The sequence below is a fragment of the Gymnogyps californianus genome, chromosome 11 (assembly GCF_018139145.2).
Source record: "Gymnogyps californianus isolate 813 chromosome 11, ASM1813914v2, whole genome shotgun sequence".
NCBI lineage: Eukaryota > Metazoa > Chordata > Aves > Accipitriformes > Cathartidae > Gymnogyps > Gymnogyps californianus.
The window spans coordinates 12,706,848-12,727,273 of NC_059481.1; the positions used below are offsets into that span (position 1 = coordinate 12,706,848).

General features: G+C 37.1%; 1 long non-coding RNA gene across 1 annotated transcript; it reads right to left on the reverse strand.

Moving 5' to 3' along the window:
* Positions 1 to 8,209: 8,209 nt before the first annotated feature.
* On the reverse strand, positions 8,210 to 16,220 carry LOC127020497 (uncharacterized). The gene is made up of 3 exons (XR_007767084.1): positions 16,151 to 16,220; positions 14,169 to 14,269; positions 8,210 to 8,271 (listed from the first exon to the last, which is right to left on the reverse strand). It is a non-coding gene; the product is annotated as an uncharacterized LOC127020497 (long non-coding RNA).
* Positions 16,221 to 20,426: the final 4,206 nt, after the last annotated feature.

Consider the following 20,426-nt stretch of genomic DNA (forward strand, 5'->3'; position numbering starts at 1 on the left):
TTAAAATCCTTTAAAAATAGTGAGTGTCCATTTAAGGTATGATGTGTTTTTATGTATTTTTTACACTTAAAATAATTGGAATCAAACAAGCATTTGCCAAAAATAAATGAAAAACCCAAGGCAGAACTAAAACATACATAATAAATTCACCTACAAACTTCAGTTGCCCTTGGCTGCACTGCATTAAGGCAGGTGAGAACAGACAGGAGGAGTCCTTGATGTTGGTGTTCTGCCAAGCAGAAGCAGATCTAGTACAACATCCTTTTTGGGACCATCCTGTGAACAATCCAATCCTGACCCCTCGGGGAAGTCTTAAAAGGTTCTGATCAAGAAAATCCTGCATTCAGAAATGTTCAACCGCAGTTAAATCAACTTTTACAGGACGGCTCAAATATCTAAAGCCAGTACAATCCAGCAAACCCAAATAAAATCACAAGGAATCAAATGCTATTAGTTATCTCTTAGAAATGTCACCTGGGACAGCTGAACTGCCTCGTTACACTAGTAGCCCAGCTTTCCAGTATTTTACTCCGTAAATACCACTTGTAGCAACTGTACCTTCACAGGAGAAACTTGTCCTGCTGCTGTTATCTGACCAGTAAAATCCCTGTCAAAATGATTAGATGCCAGCACTGTGAATTTGTACCTATAACCTGTAAACAAATAACATTGTAGATAGATAGGTAGTGACACCCTGAGATGAGAAAACATTCAAGTATCCATGCCAAAAATATGCCATGAAATATCACACTCCCTAGAGTTCAGATGTCCATGCACAAGTTACAGAAGCAGAGCCAAAACCTCGAGACAAACACATAAACCAAGTCAATTAGATAATTAATAGAAGCCTCATAACAACAATAGCATAATAGACATCTTAAAGCAATAAATTTTGAAACAATACATTCAAGTGTCATTCCAATTTCTACTAGTGGCTTAAAAATTAAATGTTTGATGGAGGACAAATGCTGGGAAAATAATGCATACCAAAGGTGGTGACTCATAGCATAAAGTGCTTCTTGCAACTACAATATTTGAATTATTTATTTTTAATTCTGTGGATCAGCTGACATGCCTATACTTGACTGTCATCCCACTTGCACAGAATGCGGACAGTGCACAGGGTGGCTCATAGCTATTCCAGGCGTTTGCAGCACAGATTCCCTTGCTAAAGTAACAAGTTGATGATTATATAAACTTTACATGAACTGGAAAATAGGGCAAACCTTTCAGCTACCTTCAAAAGGAAGTATGTTTGAAACATATAAGCTGCATTCATAGTTACACACTGCTTAAGCATTTCTGTACAACTTATCCCTTGCAATAAGCTATTGCTCAAAAATCTTTTCAATTTATTGTTCTTCATTCAGAGAACAGGAGGTAGCCCAAAAAATACTCACTAAAATGCTGTCTTGTGTTAACATTTTGTAGCTATATGGACCACACTAGAATATATCTTATATCTTTGTTACATCAGGCTGTTTTGTTAGCAACATCTAATACTTGTGGGGTTTTTGGTGGATGGTTTGTTTGGGTTGTGGTTTTTTTTTCCACTTATTGGGGAATTAAGGAAAGAATTACTGAGTTCTTCAAAAGTGCTGCAGGTATGCATTAATTTGAAGGGGGGTTGCTGTTTTGTTAAAGAAAGATTTTCAGGCCAGTTAACTATGGGTTTTTCAGTGCTTTACAGTATTTGGCCAAAAGGCCAAGCAACTTCAAGATTGTGCTTAGCAAAAGTGAACAACTGGAAAATTCTTTTGCCATCTTTATAGTTTTCTTACTTAAAACCTTTTTCTCCTTCTTTCAAAACTTAAAATAAAACTAAGCTGGGCATGGGAGTAAAATCCTCTATATCCTAAAAGCGTAACAGATATAAAACCAATTTAACATCAGTGATTGTCCTGGTTTTGGCTGGGACAGAGTTAATTTTCTTCTTAGTAGCTGGTACAGTGCTGGGTTTTGGATTTAGTGTGAGAATAATGTTGATAACACGCTGATGTTTTAGTTGTTGCTAAGTAGCGCTTATCTTAAGCCAAGGACTTTTCAGCTTCCCATGCTCTGCCAGCAAGCAGGTGTGCAAGAAGCTGGGAGAGAGCACAGCCGAGGCAGCTGACCTGAACTAGCCAAAGGGGTATTCCATACCATGGAACATCATGCCCAGTATATAAACGGGGGGGAGTTGGCCAGGAGGGGCAGATCACTGCTTGGGCATTGGTCAGCAGGTGGTGAGCAATTGCATTGTGCATCACTTGTCTTTTCTTGGGTTTTATTTCTCTCTTTTTCTGTTATATTCCTTTTCATTACAATTATTATTACATTTTTATTATTCTTAGTAGTATATTTTACTTTAGTTATTGAACTGTTCTTATCTTAACCCATGAGTTTTACCTTTTCTTTTTTCCTCCTCCCCATCCCACCAGGAGCAGGGACAGGGAAGCAGCTGCATGGTGCTTAGTTGCTGGCTGGGGTTAAACCACAACAGTGATCTAAGCGCTGAAGCAGGGTGCATCCAGTGCAACTGTCCTGATTCCTTGGATACAGATAGAGAAGTTGGTCCATTGTCAGTACTGCAAGATAGGCAGTCTTTCTGGGAATTCCTACACAACTCTACAAAATTAGTATTTTGTGGCTAACGGTGAGTGATAATTTTTCCCTACTGAAGTTAATGGCAAAATTTCTACTAGCTTCACTAAAATGAAATTTCACCCAGTGGAAGGAAATGAAAGACTGACAAAAATGAAAATTGCTAATACCTAAGTTGAGCCAGGGCAAGACAGTCATTGTATACACATGCTTTCTGTATTAGTCAAAAAACAGTTTTTCTTCTGTGGGTACTATCTGCTTCAGTGTCATAGCCATATAATCCTGAGGTAATAATTTATTTCAGTCTACAGGCAAATAAAAGGATAAATGTTAAAAACAAATATTTTAAGAGAAGTTGGTATAAAAAAAGTCAACATTGTTTAGGGCCCTCTGTTAGAACATTGGAGGGAAATCAGAGAGTTTGACACTAGGTTAATTAGATTTAAATAGCTTCAGCAAGAGAATGTGCAACAGGAAAATACCATTTATCTTTGTAGTCAGATTGCTTAAATTTACCAGAGCTGTCATCAAGACCTTTGAGAGACTAGTTTCATGATTTTGTTTATGGTTTTGTAAAGAGAAACAATATTGACTGCTGACATTATCATGGCTTGTAATTTTTTCCCTTTAACTTCACTGTGGCTGACTACATGAAAAGTGATTTGTTTAGCTTCATCTCCTTCTGCAACAAAAGAGAAGGATACCCCTTTCAATAAGATAAGAAGATGCAACTGAAGGGACCAATCTAGGTCATGAGGTCCAGTCTCCTTCAATTGCAAACACCACACATAATCCCCATCATAAACATAATTTGGCTTTGGAAAAGTTAAGTAGGAAATGTTTCCTATTAAAGGCAATTTGAAGTGTGAGTTCAGTCATAATTTTCTTACAGAGATACAAACGAAGGAGCAAATCTACTGAACCAAACCTATGCTGTGGATGAAGGCCTTTCTTCATATCTGATCCAATTCAAACCTTACTGAAGTCAGATGAAAAACTGCACCAAGTTGGAAAGAAAAGCAGACTTTTTTTTTTCTCTCCACGGGTATAGGACAAGGTCTTGTTCTGTGTCCTTAGAGATGTGGGAAGGTTATATATATTCATCACAAGAAAGCTTGTCATTTAGGTTATTGGTTTTATAGAGATGCATCAGACATCTATTAGTTCTCTAGAATTACTTTGTTCTTCAGCCCAGATGTGATACAGTTAAAGGAGCTTTCTAGCTCTCCAATACTGTTACTCCTGATGGCAATGAACTAACATCACTTTCCTCTGGGGAAAAAAATTGCTAATCCCCACTTGCTGTCAGCTAACTCCCAGCTTGTCGTCTTCAACACAGCTTACTGCTCACCAGCTTACTTCATCTCACTTTTTTCACTCTCAAATATGGACAGAAAGTGAAAAGATAATTTCTGGCTTGTATAATATGCTTCAGTTTAGTCTGACTACAAAAGTCTGATTTGAAAACACCAGGGAATGAAAATGCCCCATCAAAGCTCTCCAAATACCAGCATATGAGAGTTTAATTCTCTTTCTTCTTTAGTAATCATTACTGAATCCTATTCTGTGGAATCTTTGCTATTGAGGGAGTACCAGCGCCATAAACTTACTGTTTTCCTATGTTACAATGTTTGTTAATGGGTAGTTTACCCATCTCCAACTATCTCAGTTTAGCTAGCCAGACACTAATTCAGATCATACTGAAATTAACTGCTTACTTCTGCACAGTTTTGTTCATTAGCCACTTCTTTGTGTTTTCTCTCAAAGACATAAAATACCCTGATAATTTATATTTTGCAAGTAAGAATAATAAAAAAATTTTAGTCTGAGGGGTCTGGAAGGACTAAAGCAGTAGCAGAACCTCCCTTTTTTTTTTTAAATCATAAACAGAGGTTTCTCACTTATTTAGCTTTCACTTGCTCCCACCATACTGATCAATTAACTCATCCTAGACACACTCACTGCCAGAAGGGAAGACAAAGAAACTTGAACACTGGTATTTCATAAGATATTTAATAGATGTATTAAAAGGTCCATAGACTGTATGGATTCAGAAGGTATGGAAATAAGAAATACTAGGAGATGGACCTCTTTACTGGGTCAGTCTTATTCCAAGAGGGAAAAATTACTGGTAGATGATTTCCTATGATTTCCTGAAAGTGTGGAGGGCCAAAACAAGTAGGATACATAATAAAGCAACCTCTTTCCATCCACCTGCAAGTAGACAGGGGTCACAGAAAAAAACCTGCTTTGCATCATTGAGCTGAGCCTGCCCACCAGAGTCAGAGTTGGTACTTGCACAAAGGTGTCACTGTCACCATTTGTCTAGAGCTGGTTCCATCAGAACCAGAGTGAGGTTTCTCATTGGGATGATGCGAGAAACTTTAACATTAGGAAACCTAAACCACAAGATATTAACCTTGTCTCTTCTTAACTGCCACATTCTTAAAACAGCATCCCAATATAGTTCCAGCTCCCTCAGTGTAGGATGTGAGGCTGATGATTGAGAGAAACCCTGGCAACTGAACTTCACTGGAAACCAGTGGTGACAGCACTGTGACAGTGAAGTGGGAAATAGAAGAATATGTTGGAGAGGATTTAATTTCTCTTACCTCCTTTCTCCTTGGCAAATCTAAGCCTGCATATACATGGCACAGAGCATAAACATGCACATGACAGAGTTATAATGGAATTGAGGCAAGGTTTGGGTGAAAGCAGATGTGACCTCAAGCAGCTACAGGGCACTCCAAGCAGTAACAGCATGAGAATACAGGTATTGAGAGTGAACCAGTTCTCTCCCTTCAATAGCAGCTTAGTGTTCACCTCTAGTGGGGAAAAGAAGGGAGGACAAATTGCTGCTCTGCAGACTGCAGTAAGTGCCAAGTCTTTTTGCTAAATGGGTCTCCTATAAAGCAACATGAGATCTTGGTTTGAATTGTTGTTCAGATTCAAAGAAAGCAAACCACTTATGGTTTGATTCAGCTTCACTCCTTATATGTCCATTGCTGTTTTGTTAGACATATTATGATAAAGGCATTAGCCTCTGAGTACATCAGGCTAGCTGTACCTTATTCTTAAAATTAGTCAAGATTTACAGAAAGTCTTGCATTAAAATATAGATTTTGTACAATTTAACACTAAAAGTTAAGCTTATTGGTTACTGATTCTCAGGACACTTAGATATCCGAGTCCTGGACAGGTTTTACAGAAATAAAAATCCCAGGAAAGATTTGTTTCTCTTTTGCATATAGGATATTAACAGCTAAGCAGGAGTGGCCCAGGGATGGGCCCAAACATCCTTCTTGCTATGAAAGAGCACTTAACTTCTTTGGATATACAGAAAGCAGAAAAGAAGTGCATAAAATTACTTTGCTACAGCATGTTATGCATGATGGGGAAAACAGAGGACTACATTCACTCTGTACCTCCACAGTGGAATGCCATATCAAATCATAAGCAGTGATATGAAAAACTGTTTTCAGATGATTTCTGAATAAAACAGTGGCAGGGAAAATGCCTTGTTCAATGAAGCACTTATGTGTTTGATATCTTTATGAAATTGATTCTGCTTGAGATTAACTGGTTCGAATTTTAAACTATTTCAATATGTAGCCTATGTACATAAATAATTGGTTCAGTATTTAAACTAGTTGTTTGTGGGTGGTTTTTTTTTAATGAATTCCTTATCAAAGTCTAAATGGCTTTGAAATCTGTTCCAAATCTGAATTGTTTCAAAACTGTCTTACACTGAATGACAACTGGTCTTGACTGTTTGGCCACTAATGCAATGCGATACTACATGGGGAGCCAGAGTTCAAAACCAGCAGGGAGAATTTTGCACCTTTAGTTGTCAGAGGCTGCAAGTTTAGGAAGGGTAACAGATTCTTTTACCCACTTCGTACTGTGCCCAGGGCCAGGCCTCAAAATAAACACAGCAGCTTCAAAGACAGTATTAGAGGTCTCCAAGCTGAAGACAATCCTGTTTGCATGTTGTGATCAGTTCACACTTTCCTTTGCAAACAATCTTACATTACACTCCTTGTGTGAGAGATTATCATGGAAAAATAATAAGAATTGGTATGTTAAAGCTATGCCAAATATAAGACACACTTATCATACCTTCAGTGGAATTTCTTACCATATGTCTCAATGGATTTACTAAGATTAGTTTTGATTTATACCTATAATAGCTATCGTTCTTAGAAAGGGCATGTACAGTATATTTTACAAAAAGAAAGAGTGATGCTTAAGTAGCAAAAGCGCCACCCATGATATATCAGCCTGAAAAAAAAAGTTCAACCTTTTGGAAAAGCAGTCAAAACCATTTCTTTAGGACTGCTTGTGTAAAGCAGAAGCCAGAAAATGGGGGAGTATTCCTAAAGCTGAAATTGCTTTAGTTTCTAAACTGATGATCACATTTAGCTGACACAGATTAGGTTAATTCAGTTCTTTTTTCACTCCCTCCTTTGGGTTGTGCTGTGTGTCCCGAATAGTGAGGAAAACCATCCTTTGCTAGCTCTGTTTTTGCTTCATGTAGACAATATTTCAGCTGGCTCCTCCTCTCCCAGTGCCCATCTGGAAAGCAAGTTCTAGAAACTGCCAGCATTGCTCTAGTCTCCCTTCTGAGATAATTCTACCTGTGTGGTAAAACCCACAGCAGGACAAACAATAATCCAGTATGATCTAGCATGCGAGAATAACAGTAGTGCACTAATGTTATTGTCTGGTAGTACTCTGCAGATGTTGGCCATCGTGCTAAGGGCATCATATCCTTGAGCAACTTAGTCCATTGCTAGAACTGTAGCTTTGCATTCAGTACGTTTGTCAGGAGGACTGGGTTCAGACCTGGATAGACAAGGCTGACAAGTGCTACATTCTTCTTGAGCAAAGTTGCTTCATGCACTCCTAGATCCTCATTTAAGCTTGGACACAAAACGTATCATGCTTGTTTAATTAAACATACTAATAATTTAAGCTAGTATTAAGTCTAAGAGTCAGCTTTAAATAATCATATGGAATCTTTTCCCTTGTGCTGCCCTCTACTATGCTCTCAATATGTTCTCTATACTAAGTACAGATGGAACAGATCCTGGCACAGGATTGAGGCTCTAGGACCAGCAATAGTAAACAGAAGTAAACTAAATTAATTTGTATTAAGTGACCAGAATTCCACCAGTTGGGCAAGTGACTTATTTAGCAAAAGGTTACACAAGCTAGAGATCACTAATAGAATAGTCTGGGACATACATAAAACAAGATCTCTACTACAAAAGAATTTTAATAGAAGTCTACAGTGCTGGCATACAAAATATCCATTCCTTTACTGCAAATATATGAAGCTACATCTGCTTGCCAAATGATTTCATACTATAGGTAACTCAACTAATTTGGTACAAATATGAAAAGAAACTTTGGGTCTTCAGAATAAATATGGTTACATTATTCACATCAAATGATAAACTTACCTTTGAAACAGTATCAGAACCCAATATAGTTTTCACATTAATTACTGCTCCAGCTTGTTTGTATTGCTCACAGAACTTTGCTTCTTTGTCAGCTTTATGTTCCACTTGCACTTTTAATCCTTGTTTTACCAAGGACTGGACACCACTAGGATAGTCTGCAACCCACTTCTCACCTTTACATTTCTTTGGTAACTCCCACAACCAGGTCCTTATAAGTGAACACCTATAAAATAAAAGATACAACTAAATACAAAGACTTTTCCCCACCTAAATCAACTTAGTTTTTATTTAATTCCAAAGGCACAGATTGCATTTCAACATCCAACGGATGTCAGCAGACACAGTTTATCTAAGTCCCTTATGAAGTTTGAAAATTCCACCCATATATCACATCCAGTAAAGTTTTATGCGCATAAGTCATCCTTAAAGAAGCATAATCACTGGCTGACCTTAGTGGGATGGTTAGCGTGAGAGAAGGTGGCAGGATTGGGCCCCAAGTTTTCAGAAATAACACAGAATATCTCCAGATGAACATTCCACTGTTAGTTTTTATAGTGCGTCTTCCACAGCCAGCCTACGTGGTCTCACACACATTCATAGATGCCAAAATAACAACAAATTAAAGTTTGGTTTATAAAAGGGCCTTGGCTCAGATGCTGCTTATACAAGTTTGCATGCTGTTTACCCTGAAAAAGGTGTGGAACTGACCACAATGAGGTGACACCCTCAATTCCACTCACACATGAGGTGGGAAAACCAGTAACAAAACTCCAGGATTAGGAAAGGACACTTTTTTCTGGCTTGTGTGTGAATAAACTGTGTTTTGCTAATAAAGAAATGAAGTCATTTTGTGAAGCAGACTAAGGAACATCTCTCTTCCCCCTTAGCACATACAGGCATGTAAACTTTTTTATATATATATTAAAAGAAATATATGAAAATATATATATGCCTGATTGTACACACATATCCATACTAAATACGATCATCCATAGAAGGATGAAGTCCTAGATTATTACTCTCCTAGCTCACTATCCCTTGCAGGCAGTGGAAGATTTTCATTGACTTCAGGGAAACTGAATTTCTAAGCATTACACTCCCCCTGTGCTGAGTACTGGTTCAAGGATTACATTGTCACCCAAATCCTGCCTGTACTTTCAAAACAGAGTTTAAGTGATAGAAGGCCTACATACTGCTTCCCTGAACTATTTAGATTTACCTTTATGGCTTGATCCTCTGGAATACTGTCAAAACCCAATGCTGTCTGTTAAAGTAGTATGCACAGAGAACCATCACAGAGAAGCCTTGACTCAGTTTCATCCAAGTACTGTTCCTGTCCAATTCAACAGGAATGTTCTCACAAACATTGGGTAGACCCGATATTTAGCCCCAAAATAGGCCAATTAAAAAATGGAATCAAAAGTTTCACCACACCCATACCCACATCATTTCACAAAAGTTTTTCTGCACATAACGTTTTTCTTAAATATTATATACAATCAAATGCCTGATTGCATACATCTCATTAAAACTTGGTTGTCCCCGTAATTAACTGGGGATACCCCAAGCTATACATTAATTACTAGCAGAGATGCAAAAACTAAAGCATGCTTGCTTAAACATACATTGTCAGTTCAGTGCCAGAAAACATTCTACAAGAGATTACACAGACCAAGCAGATACATGTGTCAGGGACATTTCTATTAGAAACACTCTAAACAAAGCCATTTAGTACAGAGCACATTCTGCTTAAAAGATATACACATGGCATTAGAGCAAAGCTGGGAACAACTATAAGAACTTTAATTGACACTAAGGAAATAACTGCCAGTATTTATAATTCTACAAAGAAAAGTGTCATAACAAGTTCACTGGAAAAATCTCAGTTCCATCCTGCACATGTGTGCATGATAATTTCAGGCCATTAAGATAATAAAAACTAAAAGAAAATACTTTTTTATTAAAAAGGAAAACCTTTATATGTAAAGTGCTACAGAAAATAGAAGCTTTTTGTTACAATCCCGGGAAGATACACAACCAACTGTTACAGAAAGAAAATATGCTTCAGATACACTCATCAAATTAATAGCTCTTCCCTGTCCTTCAGGAGGAAGACAGTAATTCATCACTATCAGCAATTACCATACACAGTGCACTTGCAGTATCTCAGCTGCTTGGTTAATGAGTAGGAGGTAAAGTAAAGCAAAATCTCCCTCTAATCCCTGCCCATTTACTCTAGGAAGGAAGGAAATAAGCACAGAATACCTCTGATGCAATATCTAAGTAATCCAAAGGAGAAGCAAAAATGGGTTCTGGAAATGCTTAACCTATATCCTGTTCTGCCCCATATGGCTAACGGAATTATACAAATATAAGAAACAAAAGATTTAACCCATGGTAATTTTTGTATCCTAGCTTCTTCTAAGGTCAAACAGAAAAACACTGTTCTCATTTTATTTTTTTTATCCATAAGAACATTCTAATACTTTGCAAACTGGTTGCATAATATAGGAAGAATTAGTTTTCAGCACTAGCCTTCAATCTGTACTCGATTCTATAAGTAATCTATATCAACTTCCATTCTTTGATGTTATGACAGCACTACAGACCAGCATCTGATCTTCAAGATTTAGATTCAAGTTTTATATTGGAAATGGTATGTTCATTTATATACCAAATTTGAAAAGGCTGAATCCTCAAATCTCTTGCATGACCTATCACTGCTTCAGTGTCATGCAAGCAACTATGACTATCACCTTAAATTGAAATATTATTCTAAAAGTTTATGCAGTATAGACTGCATTGATAAAAAGCATTCTAAACCTGCTGTTTCTGTTAGTACAATTCTTCCCATAGCCACTTCTGGGGGAAAGAAAAAGTAATCTTATTATTTCTATATATGCAAAAGCAGTAAAAGTTCTGGCAGCCCTAGTATCAACAGGATCCAAACCTCCACAAGATTTTTCTGAAAATTGGCGGAGTTTAGCTTGAGAGCAAGCCTGTGAAGTAGACACGTTCAGACTCATACTTCTCCCCTCTAGTAAACCGGTCATTGGAACGTCTCTACTCTCAGCCTAAACTTTTATACATTTCAAAGCTCACTAGTGTAACTGTCCCCCAAATGGAAAAAAAATTCTTCGGCACCATGAACCAACAACAAAAAACCTAAACAACATAGTTCTAATCCTAAAGACAGGCTGTAATCAAGCTAGAATGGGATCTGGAGCTGAGTGTTATTCCTCTCTTACACACCTCTTCATTTCATTTACCAAGCTGGTGATTCATTTCAAATTTGTGCTAATGAAACACAGCATTGTCATAAATCTGGAGCTGCATGAGCTCCCATGAATAATGTCTTCCCTTGCAAACCATATCTATTTCAGGCCTGACCCTCCTTTGAGCACATTTTACCAAGTGGCAAAGTACATTGTGTATTATTATGTACAATACAATAGACTACAGACAGTAAATCAGTGAATGAGCTTATAGAAAATAACACACTTGAATTTAGAATGTTTGCCTAAGATTAATGTTAGCATAGGGTAAGTTTATTAAGTCCTCCATTTGTACAGCAGAAAGAATAATTACAGGAAACTTTACTACTGCATTTGAAGAATTCAGATAATTTCCTTTATTTTATGGTTGTAACTAGGATGCATATGAAGTAGGTTAATTAATTACACGTTTTAAGTGCCATGAACAAAACCACAGGAATATTTCTGAATTTCATGCTCCTGGCACCTTCTAGTGATGTAAGTAGTTTTGAATAATCATGCCCTAAAGCAAATTTACAACCTCATTAAGGCTGTGAGCCAGTGTACATGTACAAGATTAGTTACAATCATGCTCCTTTCTGCAGGTCAGTAAATTCATTAGTTACGTATCTTCACTGTACACACAAGTGTTATCTTCTTCCATTAGGAAAGAAAAAACAGATAATTGTAAGTTACTGAAAATCATTGTACAGTTCTTTTGTTTTAAACTCTTCTTTAGCTGTCTCATATGTAGTAGGCCTCCCATATAATTCAACACACTGTTAAACTTGGACATTTGTTTTTAGTAGATTTTGCTTTCTACATTTACATTCATTCTCCTAGTAATAACGTCACTAGTTTTATTATTTCATACCACACAGATCATGCATTCATTCTAATAATTTATAGTTCTTCCTTTGACATAATTCATCTGTCAGACACTTAAAGGTTTAAAATCCCTTTGCAACAAGCATTTAGTGCATCCAAGTTAAACCTCCTCCAGAAAATTAAAATTTTCCACAGCTCTTCTCAGTCTGGATATAGTTGGCAGCAACCTAAACCACATCCTTATGTCTTCTTATATTCTAAAGGAACTCCAACAGCTTAGTTTAGGACAAAAAAAAAATTTATATAATACACACATACCCCACTCCAGGCCCAAGCTCATTGGGTAAAACAGTATTTTTTTGCAATATGCCTTAATATCTATTAAAAAATAGAGGCTATTGAGGGTTAGCCACTTATTGAGTTATTTGTCCATAGCTGTTCACAGAATATACTAACAGTTTTCCAGGAATTCAGGAAAAGATAGCTCTTCATTGAGAAGTTCATAGTCAAAAAAACAGGAAAGTCAATTAAAGATTTGTGAAGGGAAGAAAATAGGCATTTTTACAGCCTATTTTCAGTCTAGCTGAACAGTGACACCCAACAATTTACCAAGATAGTCTTTGGGGTTTTGCCATTGCTTTCAGGGGGAAGGCAAATGTATTTGAGATATATGTAGTAAGGCACAGAACATTTATAACTCATTTACATACAGGTAGAGTATCCAGCAAGAGAAAGCACCATCTTTTCAACCATGACTTAATCTATGAAGTCTATTATAAACACAGAAGCATTAATAGTATGAAATGCTTTTTGCACTGTGCTTTAGAGAAGGGTTAGCATATCTCTTGCTGTTGGGGTTTTTTTTATTTGGTTGGGGGGGTTGTCATTATTTGTATGGTGAGAGATTTAAAGGCCTCATTTAGGAACAGAAATTAATGTGATAGACATTATGAAAAACGTTTAGACATCTAATTTGAACTACTCAATTAGCTTTAAAGTGGCTAGCTCAAGATCAGCTAGTAGTGTGTACCTATTTGTGGCAGTGAGCCTTATTGCAGGCATATTATTTGTATATTTAGTCTGCCTCTCAAAAGTCTACCACTGATTACAGTAAAAAAGTGCTACTGTTACACTGTTTGCAGTACATTTACTAGGTTAATCTAGTTTAACTATGTCTACAGTAGACTGAATAAAAAAGTTGTGCGCACACACGTACACACCTTTAATACCACAATTTTGTAAAGGTCTAGCTCATTTGATTTTAAGAACAGGAACTGCACTTGAGCAATATTCCTCACATGATTCGTTACACTTTTGCCTTAAAGGCTCCCTGCCGTAGGAAATCTTTTAGTTTTTACATTTTATTTAATTCTTTAACATTCTCTAAGCATTTTGAATGAAATGTTCAAATACTCCTTTACGGCAACATGATTTCCATATTCTATCGATTTCTCTTCATGTTTTCTCAACTTTTTCATTGAAATGTTCAAAGAATGTCCCCAAGGAAGCAATGGCATATTAATTATTGTTTGGTTTATTCTTACAAGAACAGTAATTTAAGTTATTTTATTATGTTCCAGACAATGATTGCCCAACCAGATAATGTAAGCAAAGTAAAGTAAACTGGAAACAGAGTTTAATTACAAAAATCATTGCTTGGAACTTTGTAGCAGTGCATTTGTAGTTGAGAAATACCCAATAATTCAGTTCACAGTGCAGGGAAGATTATTGCAATATCACAGTGATAACCAAGTAATGCAGGAAAAAAGCTTTAGTCAAGGAGTAAATAATGCAATTGAAGAAAGGATGTAAAAAGGTAGTGTAATACCACTGTAGAGGACTTGGTCATCTTATCCACAAGATTGTGTCCCAGATATAACTATTACTATGGCCAAATGGCTGTTTTAACTTATACCAGATACATTATTCCTCAGGAGGTAGTGTGACATTTGGGAACAGACATACATGCTCTTATCCTCTCCTTATTGGCATCACAGTGATAAAACGGTGTCAGAATTGTTATTTCAACCCAACGTACCTTAAGATGATCTTCTGGAACCACATACACAAGGTCTTAAAGGCAGCCTGCATCACTATTAGTGTACAAAGTAGGCTCGAGTCACTTTAGAATTCAGGCCCCTGTGTTCATAGAATTAGATACAGATAAATGAGTCTCAGGCCACTGGGAAAAACACAGCCCAGTAAGCTATAAATTGTTCAGCATCACCTAAAGTAAATCCTTGCTGTCACAGGTAGATTTGGGGGGAGAGATTGTGGGGGTTTTGTTTACCCAAAAAATTTCAAGAACAGTACATCTATTAGCATTCCTATTTATAGATACTCCACGTGAAACCAAAAGGCAGGCAAGAAGATGGGCTGAGAAGGGATATTCTCTAAAATTTTTGTTCTATATACAGCTGCATGAACAACCATGCATCTCAATTCATTCAATTGACAGTTTCATTACATAAACAAGTCTATCTGACCTGATGAGATGCATCCCAGGGTCCTGAGGAAACTGGCTGATATAGTTGCCAAGCCGTTCTCCATCACATTTGAAAAGTCATGGCAGTCAGGCAAAGTCCCCAGTGACTGGAAAAATGGGAATATCACACCCATTTTTAAAGAAGATAAGGAGGACCCTGGGAACTACCGACCAGTCAGCCTCATCTCAGTGCCCAGTAAGATCATGGAACAGATCCTCCTGGAAGTTATGTCAAAGCATATGGAACACAGGGAGGTGATTAGAAATAGCCAACATGGCTTCACCAATGGCAATTCATGCCTGACTAATCTAGTGGCCTTCTACAATGGAGTGACTGCATCAGTGGACAAGGGAAGAGCAACTGATGTCATCTACCAGGACTTGACAGTCCTCCACAACATTCTTGCCTCTAAGTTGGAGATATGGACTTGATGGATGGACTGTTAGATAAGGAGTTGGCTCAATGGCCACATCCAAAGAGTTACATGTAACACGTCAATGTCCAAATGAAAACCAGTAATGACTGGTGTGTCTCAAGGGTCCATACTGGGACCAATACTATTTAATATCTTCAATCACAGACAATGGGATTGAATGCACCCTCAGCAAGTTTGCACATGACATCAAGTTGAATGGTATAGTTGATACACTTGAGAGAAGGGACACCATCCAGAAGGACTTGACAGGCTTGAGGAGTGGGCCCATGTGAACCTCATGAAGTTCAACAAGGCCAAGCACAAGGTCCTGCAACAGATTGATGCAAACCCCAATATCAATACAGGCTGGGAGATTAATTGATTGAGAGCACCCCTGTGGAAAAGGACTTGGGGATACTGGTGGATGAAAAATTGGTATGAGCTGGCCATGTGCGCTTGCAGCCTGGAAAGCCAATTGTATCCTGGGCTGCATAAAAAGAAGTGTGGCCAGCAAGTCAAGGGAGATTATTCTACCCCCTTTACTCTGCTCTTTTAAGACCCCATCTGGAGTACTGTATCCAGCTCTGGGGTTCCCAGCACAAGACAGACATGGACCCATTAGAGCAGGTCCAGAAGAGGGCCACAAAAATGATCAGGGCTGGAACACCTCTCCTATGAAGGCAGACAGAGTTAGGGTTTAGCCTGGAGAACAGAAGGTTCTGGGGAGACCTTTCAATGCTTAAAGGGGCTTGTAAGAAAGATGGAGATTGACTTTTTACCAGGGCCTGTAGTGACAAGACAAGGGGCAACAGTTTTAAACTGAAAGGACGTAGATTTAGATTGGATATAAGGAAGAAATTTTTTACAATGAGGGTGGTGAGTCACTGGAACAGGTTGCCCAGAAGACCTGTGGATGCCCCATCATTGGGGTGTTCAAGGCCAGGCTGGATGGGGCTTTGAATAACCTGATCTAGTGGAAGGTGTCCCTGCCCATGGCAGGGGGTCAGACTAGATGATCTTTAAAGATTCCTTCCAATCCAAACCATTCTATGATTCATTAGCCAAGAAAAAAGGCTCTGTAGGTCAGCAGTGTTCCTCAAAGCATATGTATATACTCACATTTATCAGGGAGATTCATGACCTCATCTTGTCCTCATTAGGAGTTGAAATACAATAAGCTTCCAATCCAACTGGGCTTTAAGAAAACAAAAAAGTTCCTATAAATGCTTATGGAATAGCACACAGCATATTCATCTTATGATTGTCACAAAACACTGACTCCACTGTGACACCAAGTTCCTACACCTCTGCCTGCTGTCTACATTTCCCTGGAGCTTTAGCAGAATTTACTCTGAAATTTCATCTTTGTTTCTTCAGGTAGTTTCATTAACCACCACCAGTATATTAACTGATAGTGGAAAAAAATGGAGCACAAATTTCCTCTACTCTTATTAATTTTTCCTTTGCTGTCAGTTTTGCAATTTATTTTGTGTATTCCATTGCACACCGTACCATCTGAATGAGCTTCAGGGATGACAGCCTACAGAAATTATACAAGTGGCTTCTGTCAGAAATACAGCTAATTGTTTTCTTTTCCTTTGGATTGAGCTCCCTAATACTAAAAGCCTTTAACTCATTCTCTGAATGCACAGTTCTATTGTATTTTGAAATAAGCTTACATAACCCTCTTTTTCTGAAAACTGATCATATATTATCAGCCAAGTTCTCTCCTAACTGGTCTAGTTAAACAAGCTGCAGCTTTCATCTAAACCCTACCCACATTTTGCTTCTGAAGAGATGCACAAATAGCCTGAGTTCTTTCAGCACACTTGTGAATTTGCTTTGTATCACAGCCAAACACTACCACATTTATTTATAGGCAGCATCCTTCAAATAAAGAGCAAAGGCCTTTACAGGCTGACGACAAAACCTACAAGACTGATTTCCTCCTTCAATGTAAAGCATTCAGATTTCAGGCAACAGATAAGACAACCTAGACAAACAAACTTCAGCCAGTATCATGAACTACTTACCCCAAGGCTTGGTTGGGTCCTCATGCTAGAAGAATTATTTTTACACTATTATTGTAAGTTACATGAATGTTATAGACAAAGTTAAGCAAAGAAAATAAACTTTTCTGCATTGCTGGTACTATTTCCTTTCTAACATTGTTGCTATCCTTGCCCTTTCACACACACTCCGAGTGTCCTATTGCTGAGTAGGAGTGTCCTGTCAAATTGTCTTACCATCATGTTACTACTACTGCTGTGGCTCTTGGGCCTATTTGTAAGTCTGCATCATTAGTAAGGAGGCAAATTACCTCCCCATGTTATTAATATTAAATCATTTATTTACATTAGAGACTGAAAAATAATTATCTTCTCACAGTGTACACGTTTCTCATTTCCTAGGTGTCCAGCCTGAGGCACTCATGAGTGGGATTCATTTTAACTAATTCTAGACATCTAACTTTTAGATGCATAACCTGAACTAGTTTAATTACTTCCTTCAGAGTCAGAAAGAAACAGTCTCACAAGCTGTTTCAGCTGCCCTGTCTCAGACTTTTTTTAGGAAGAGATCAATTATCATCTGGAGGGACACACTGAGGATAAATATCTGCAAAAAAGGGAACCGCACACTGAACAATAACAGGTGAAAAAATGGTATTCCATGAGCATTCTTCATTTGAAAGAACAAGTAATATGCAAATACAAGACTGTTATAGTACAGATATCCAGACATTGAAGATGTCATATCATAACTTTTTGAAATGTTAACATGGCATCCTTAACACACCCTCACTTCCTAAAAGAAAAAAAAAAAACTATGAGCACATCAACAGTATCATGAAAGCAATTTCTTTAGAGAACAATATCTCTTAATAAGGAGTACCAAAAACACATGAATAGAATGATTTGGAGGGAAAATTTTTAAGCATTCATCTTTACAGAATATTACTCAGCCACTTAAAAATGAAATCTACTGAAACCAATCTGCTTTGCAGCAAAAAAATGGAACTCTTGACCTATGAAGTAAAAGACAGTTGTGTTTTGAGTTCGGGGGTTTTCGGCTGTTTGGGTTTGGGGTTTGTTTTTTTTTAGTAATTATTACATTGGGTAAGACTTGTTCTCAGACTTTCCCAAGACAAATGAATAATACCTTATTACAACATCACCACATCCTGTATGTTATTGTAAAATCTAACTTCTGAGTTGTCATTCATGTATTTCATGAAAATTAACTGTAGAAAGTTTTTTTGTTTATTCCACAAATAATTTAGCCTTTCAAAATATTCTAAGTATACAGATTACATATACAAATTAAGTATACAGATCTCATAGCAAATAGTAAAGTTAGTGTCACCTTCCCTGTCAGTATTGGAATGAAACAGCTATCTAAAATCAAAAATATTAACTTGCTTTCTTACCCATTACAAATTCAATGAAGAATTTTAATTTAAATCAAAATGACAAAGTAGTGCACGGGATTAATTACCTCCCAATACCTCCAGTGTGCAAATGACACAGATCACAATTATTTTTAAAGTAATTTACCCTGATTTATAAACAGCTTTTGGCTAAAGGTCTTATCTTGACACCCAGAAGCTGTTTGAGATACAACAAGATTACAGGATTATGAATGATAACACATCACGAAGCTCTACTTCCTCTCCATATTTCTATAAGTAACATCATTTTTTTCCTCAATTTATTTGCACTACTGCCATCTTTTGATGTAAATATTTTACTTTCTAGAAGTAGTGAACAACATGAGAGTTCATCTTTATTTCATTTTAGCAGGCACCCCAGATCTTATCCAGGTGTGTACTGATACATCATACAGCTATGTATGTATACCACTCCAATTTAAGTGTACTTTCACTGACCTGATGAGCTAAGTTGCTTATAAATCATCACCACTACAGGTGTTTCTTGCCCCAAGATATGCAAGAATCAAACATTTCCATATGGAACAGCTTTTCTGACAAAATCACACTCATGATTGAAACCAAATGTTAACCAATAAAATCGATAAGTAAATAAATAAAACTGTTTTCATGTAATCTTAGGACTTGAAAGGACTCACGACATCATCTAGGCCACCTTCTGCCTCAAAACAGTATGAAGTCTATGTAAGAAATTGCTGGAAATGTCAAGAATGATGGATATTCCACCATCTCAGGAAATGTATCTGTTCCCCTCTCTTAATTTACCAAGTATCTAATTTAATTTAGCTGTATTGATACATCTTATTCACAAGAGACATAAATCAATTTTGGTTTTGCAACAGCCTTTTACATATCGAAGGGCTGATATCAAAGTTTGCCTTTTTAAGTGAAGAAAGCCCAATTCTTCTTGCAAAATAATAATTTAATTTCAATTTGTCCTAACAATGCATTTGAATGCAAATGAATAATGTCTCTATTGAATGTAAGTACATACAGAATTAAATAAAGGTCTCAGGTTAGATACCTAAAAAATATATTAATACTGCATTCATCTTTTAATATGGAAAATTATCCATTCAATGCTTTACCTCTTTAATGGGCAGTGTATGTTATTTTGCTAAGGTAAATTATTTTCAGCAAAATAAAAGAAATAAAAAAGGAACAGCCTCTGGAATAACCTTCATGTTCACAGTACTACTGAACATGCCCCAAAAATGCAGATTGTTAGTCACTTGATCCCAGTCTTTTGCAAACAGTAATGCTGAGCTTAGCGCTGTCAAAGTAGCAAACAGTCTGAAGATACAGCAACAGCTTTAGAAAATAAATAGTTGAAACTTAGAAAAAATTGTTTTTCCTGTTAGACTCAAAGTTTCAGATTTCTGTCACTACTAAAACTACTCACTGTCTCTGTTGTCCCCTTAAGTAAATTAGCAATCCACTGGTGCTGTTATGCATGGTCCTCAATAACTCCGATGACAAATGTGAGTTACTGATGTATATATTCTTTCCAGATGTTATGTTTCCCATAGCCTTCTTGATAAGAAAAAGTATAAGCAGATCTTATTGAGCTTGATATTATTAGTCTACATCTTTAAATATGAGCAAAGAGAAAATATCCTTAACTACTATGTCTTCTTTGCACTTGACTGTGTTTAGCACTAGCAGATGAGATGGTCTTGGTCTTTCATCCTCTACATCTCATACACATTGTTCTGCCAAAAAAACTGAGCCTCCAGTAATTTCTGTACTATGTCGACTCATCACATCCTCAGGATAGGACGAATCAGGGCAAGAAAGTTATATTGTCAGCAAAAAACATTATCCATAAATCCCCAACTCCTAGATAATTCATTGCTTAAGCTACGGCTAGTACAGTCAAAGCATTCAAAAAATAGTAATCCTTAAGTAGCCTCTTCAAAGGCTTGTCACCTGATGCTGGGACCATGT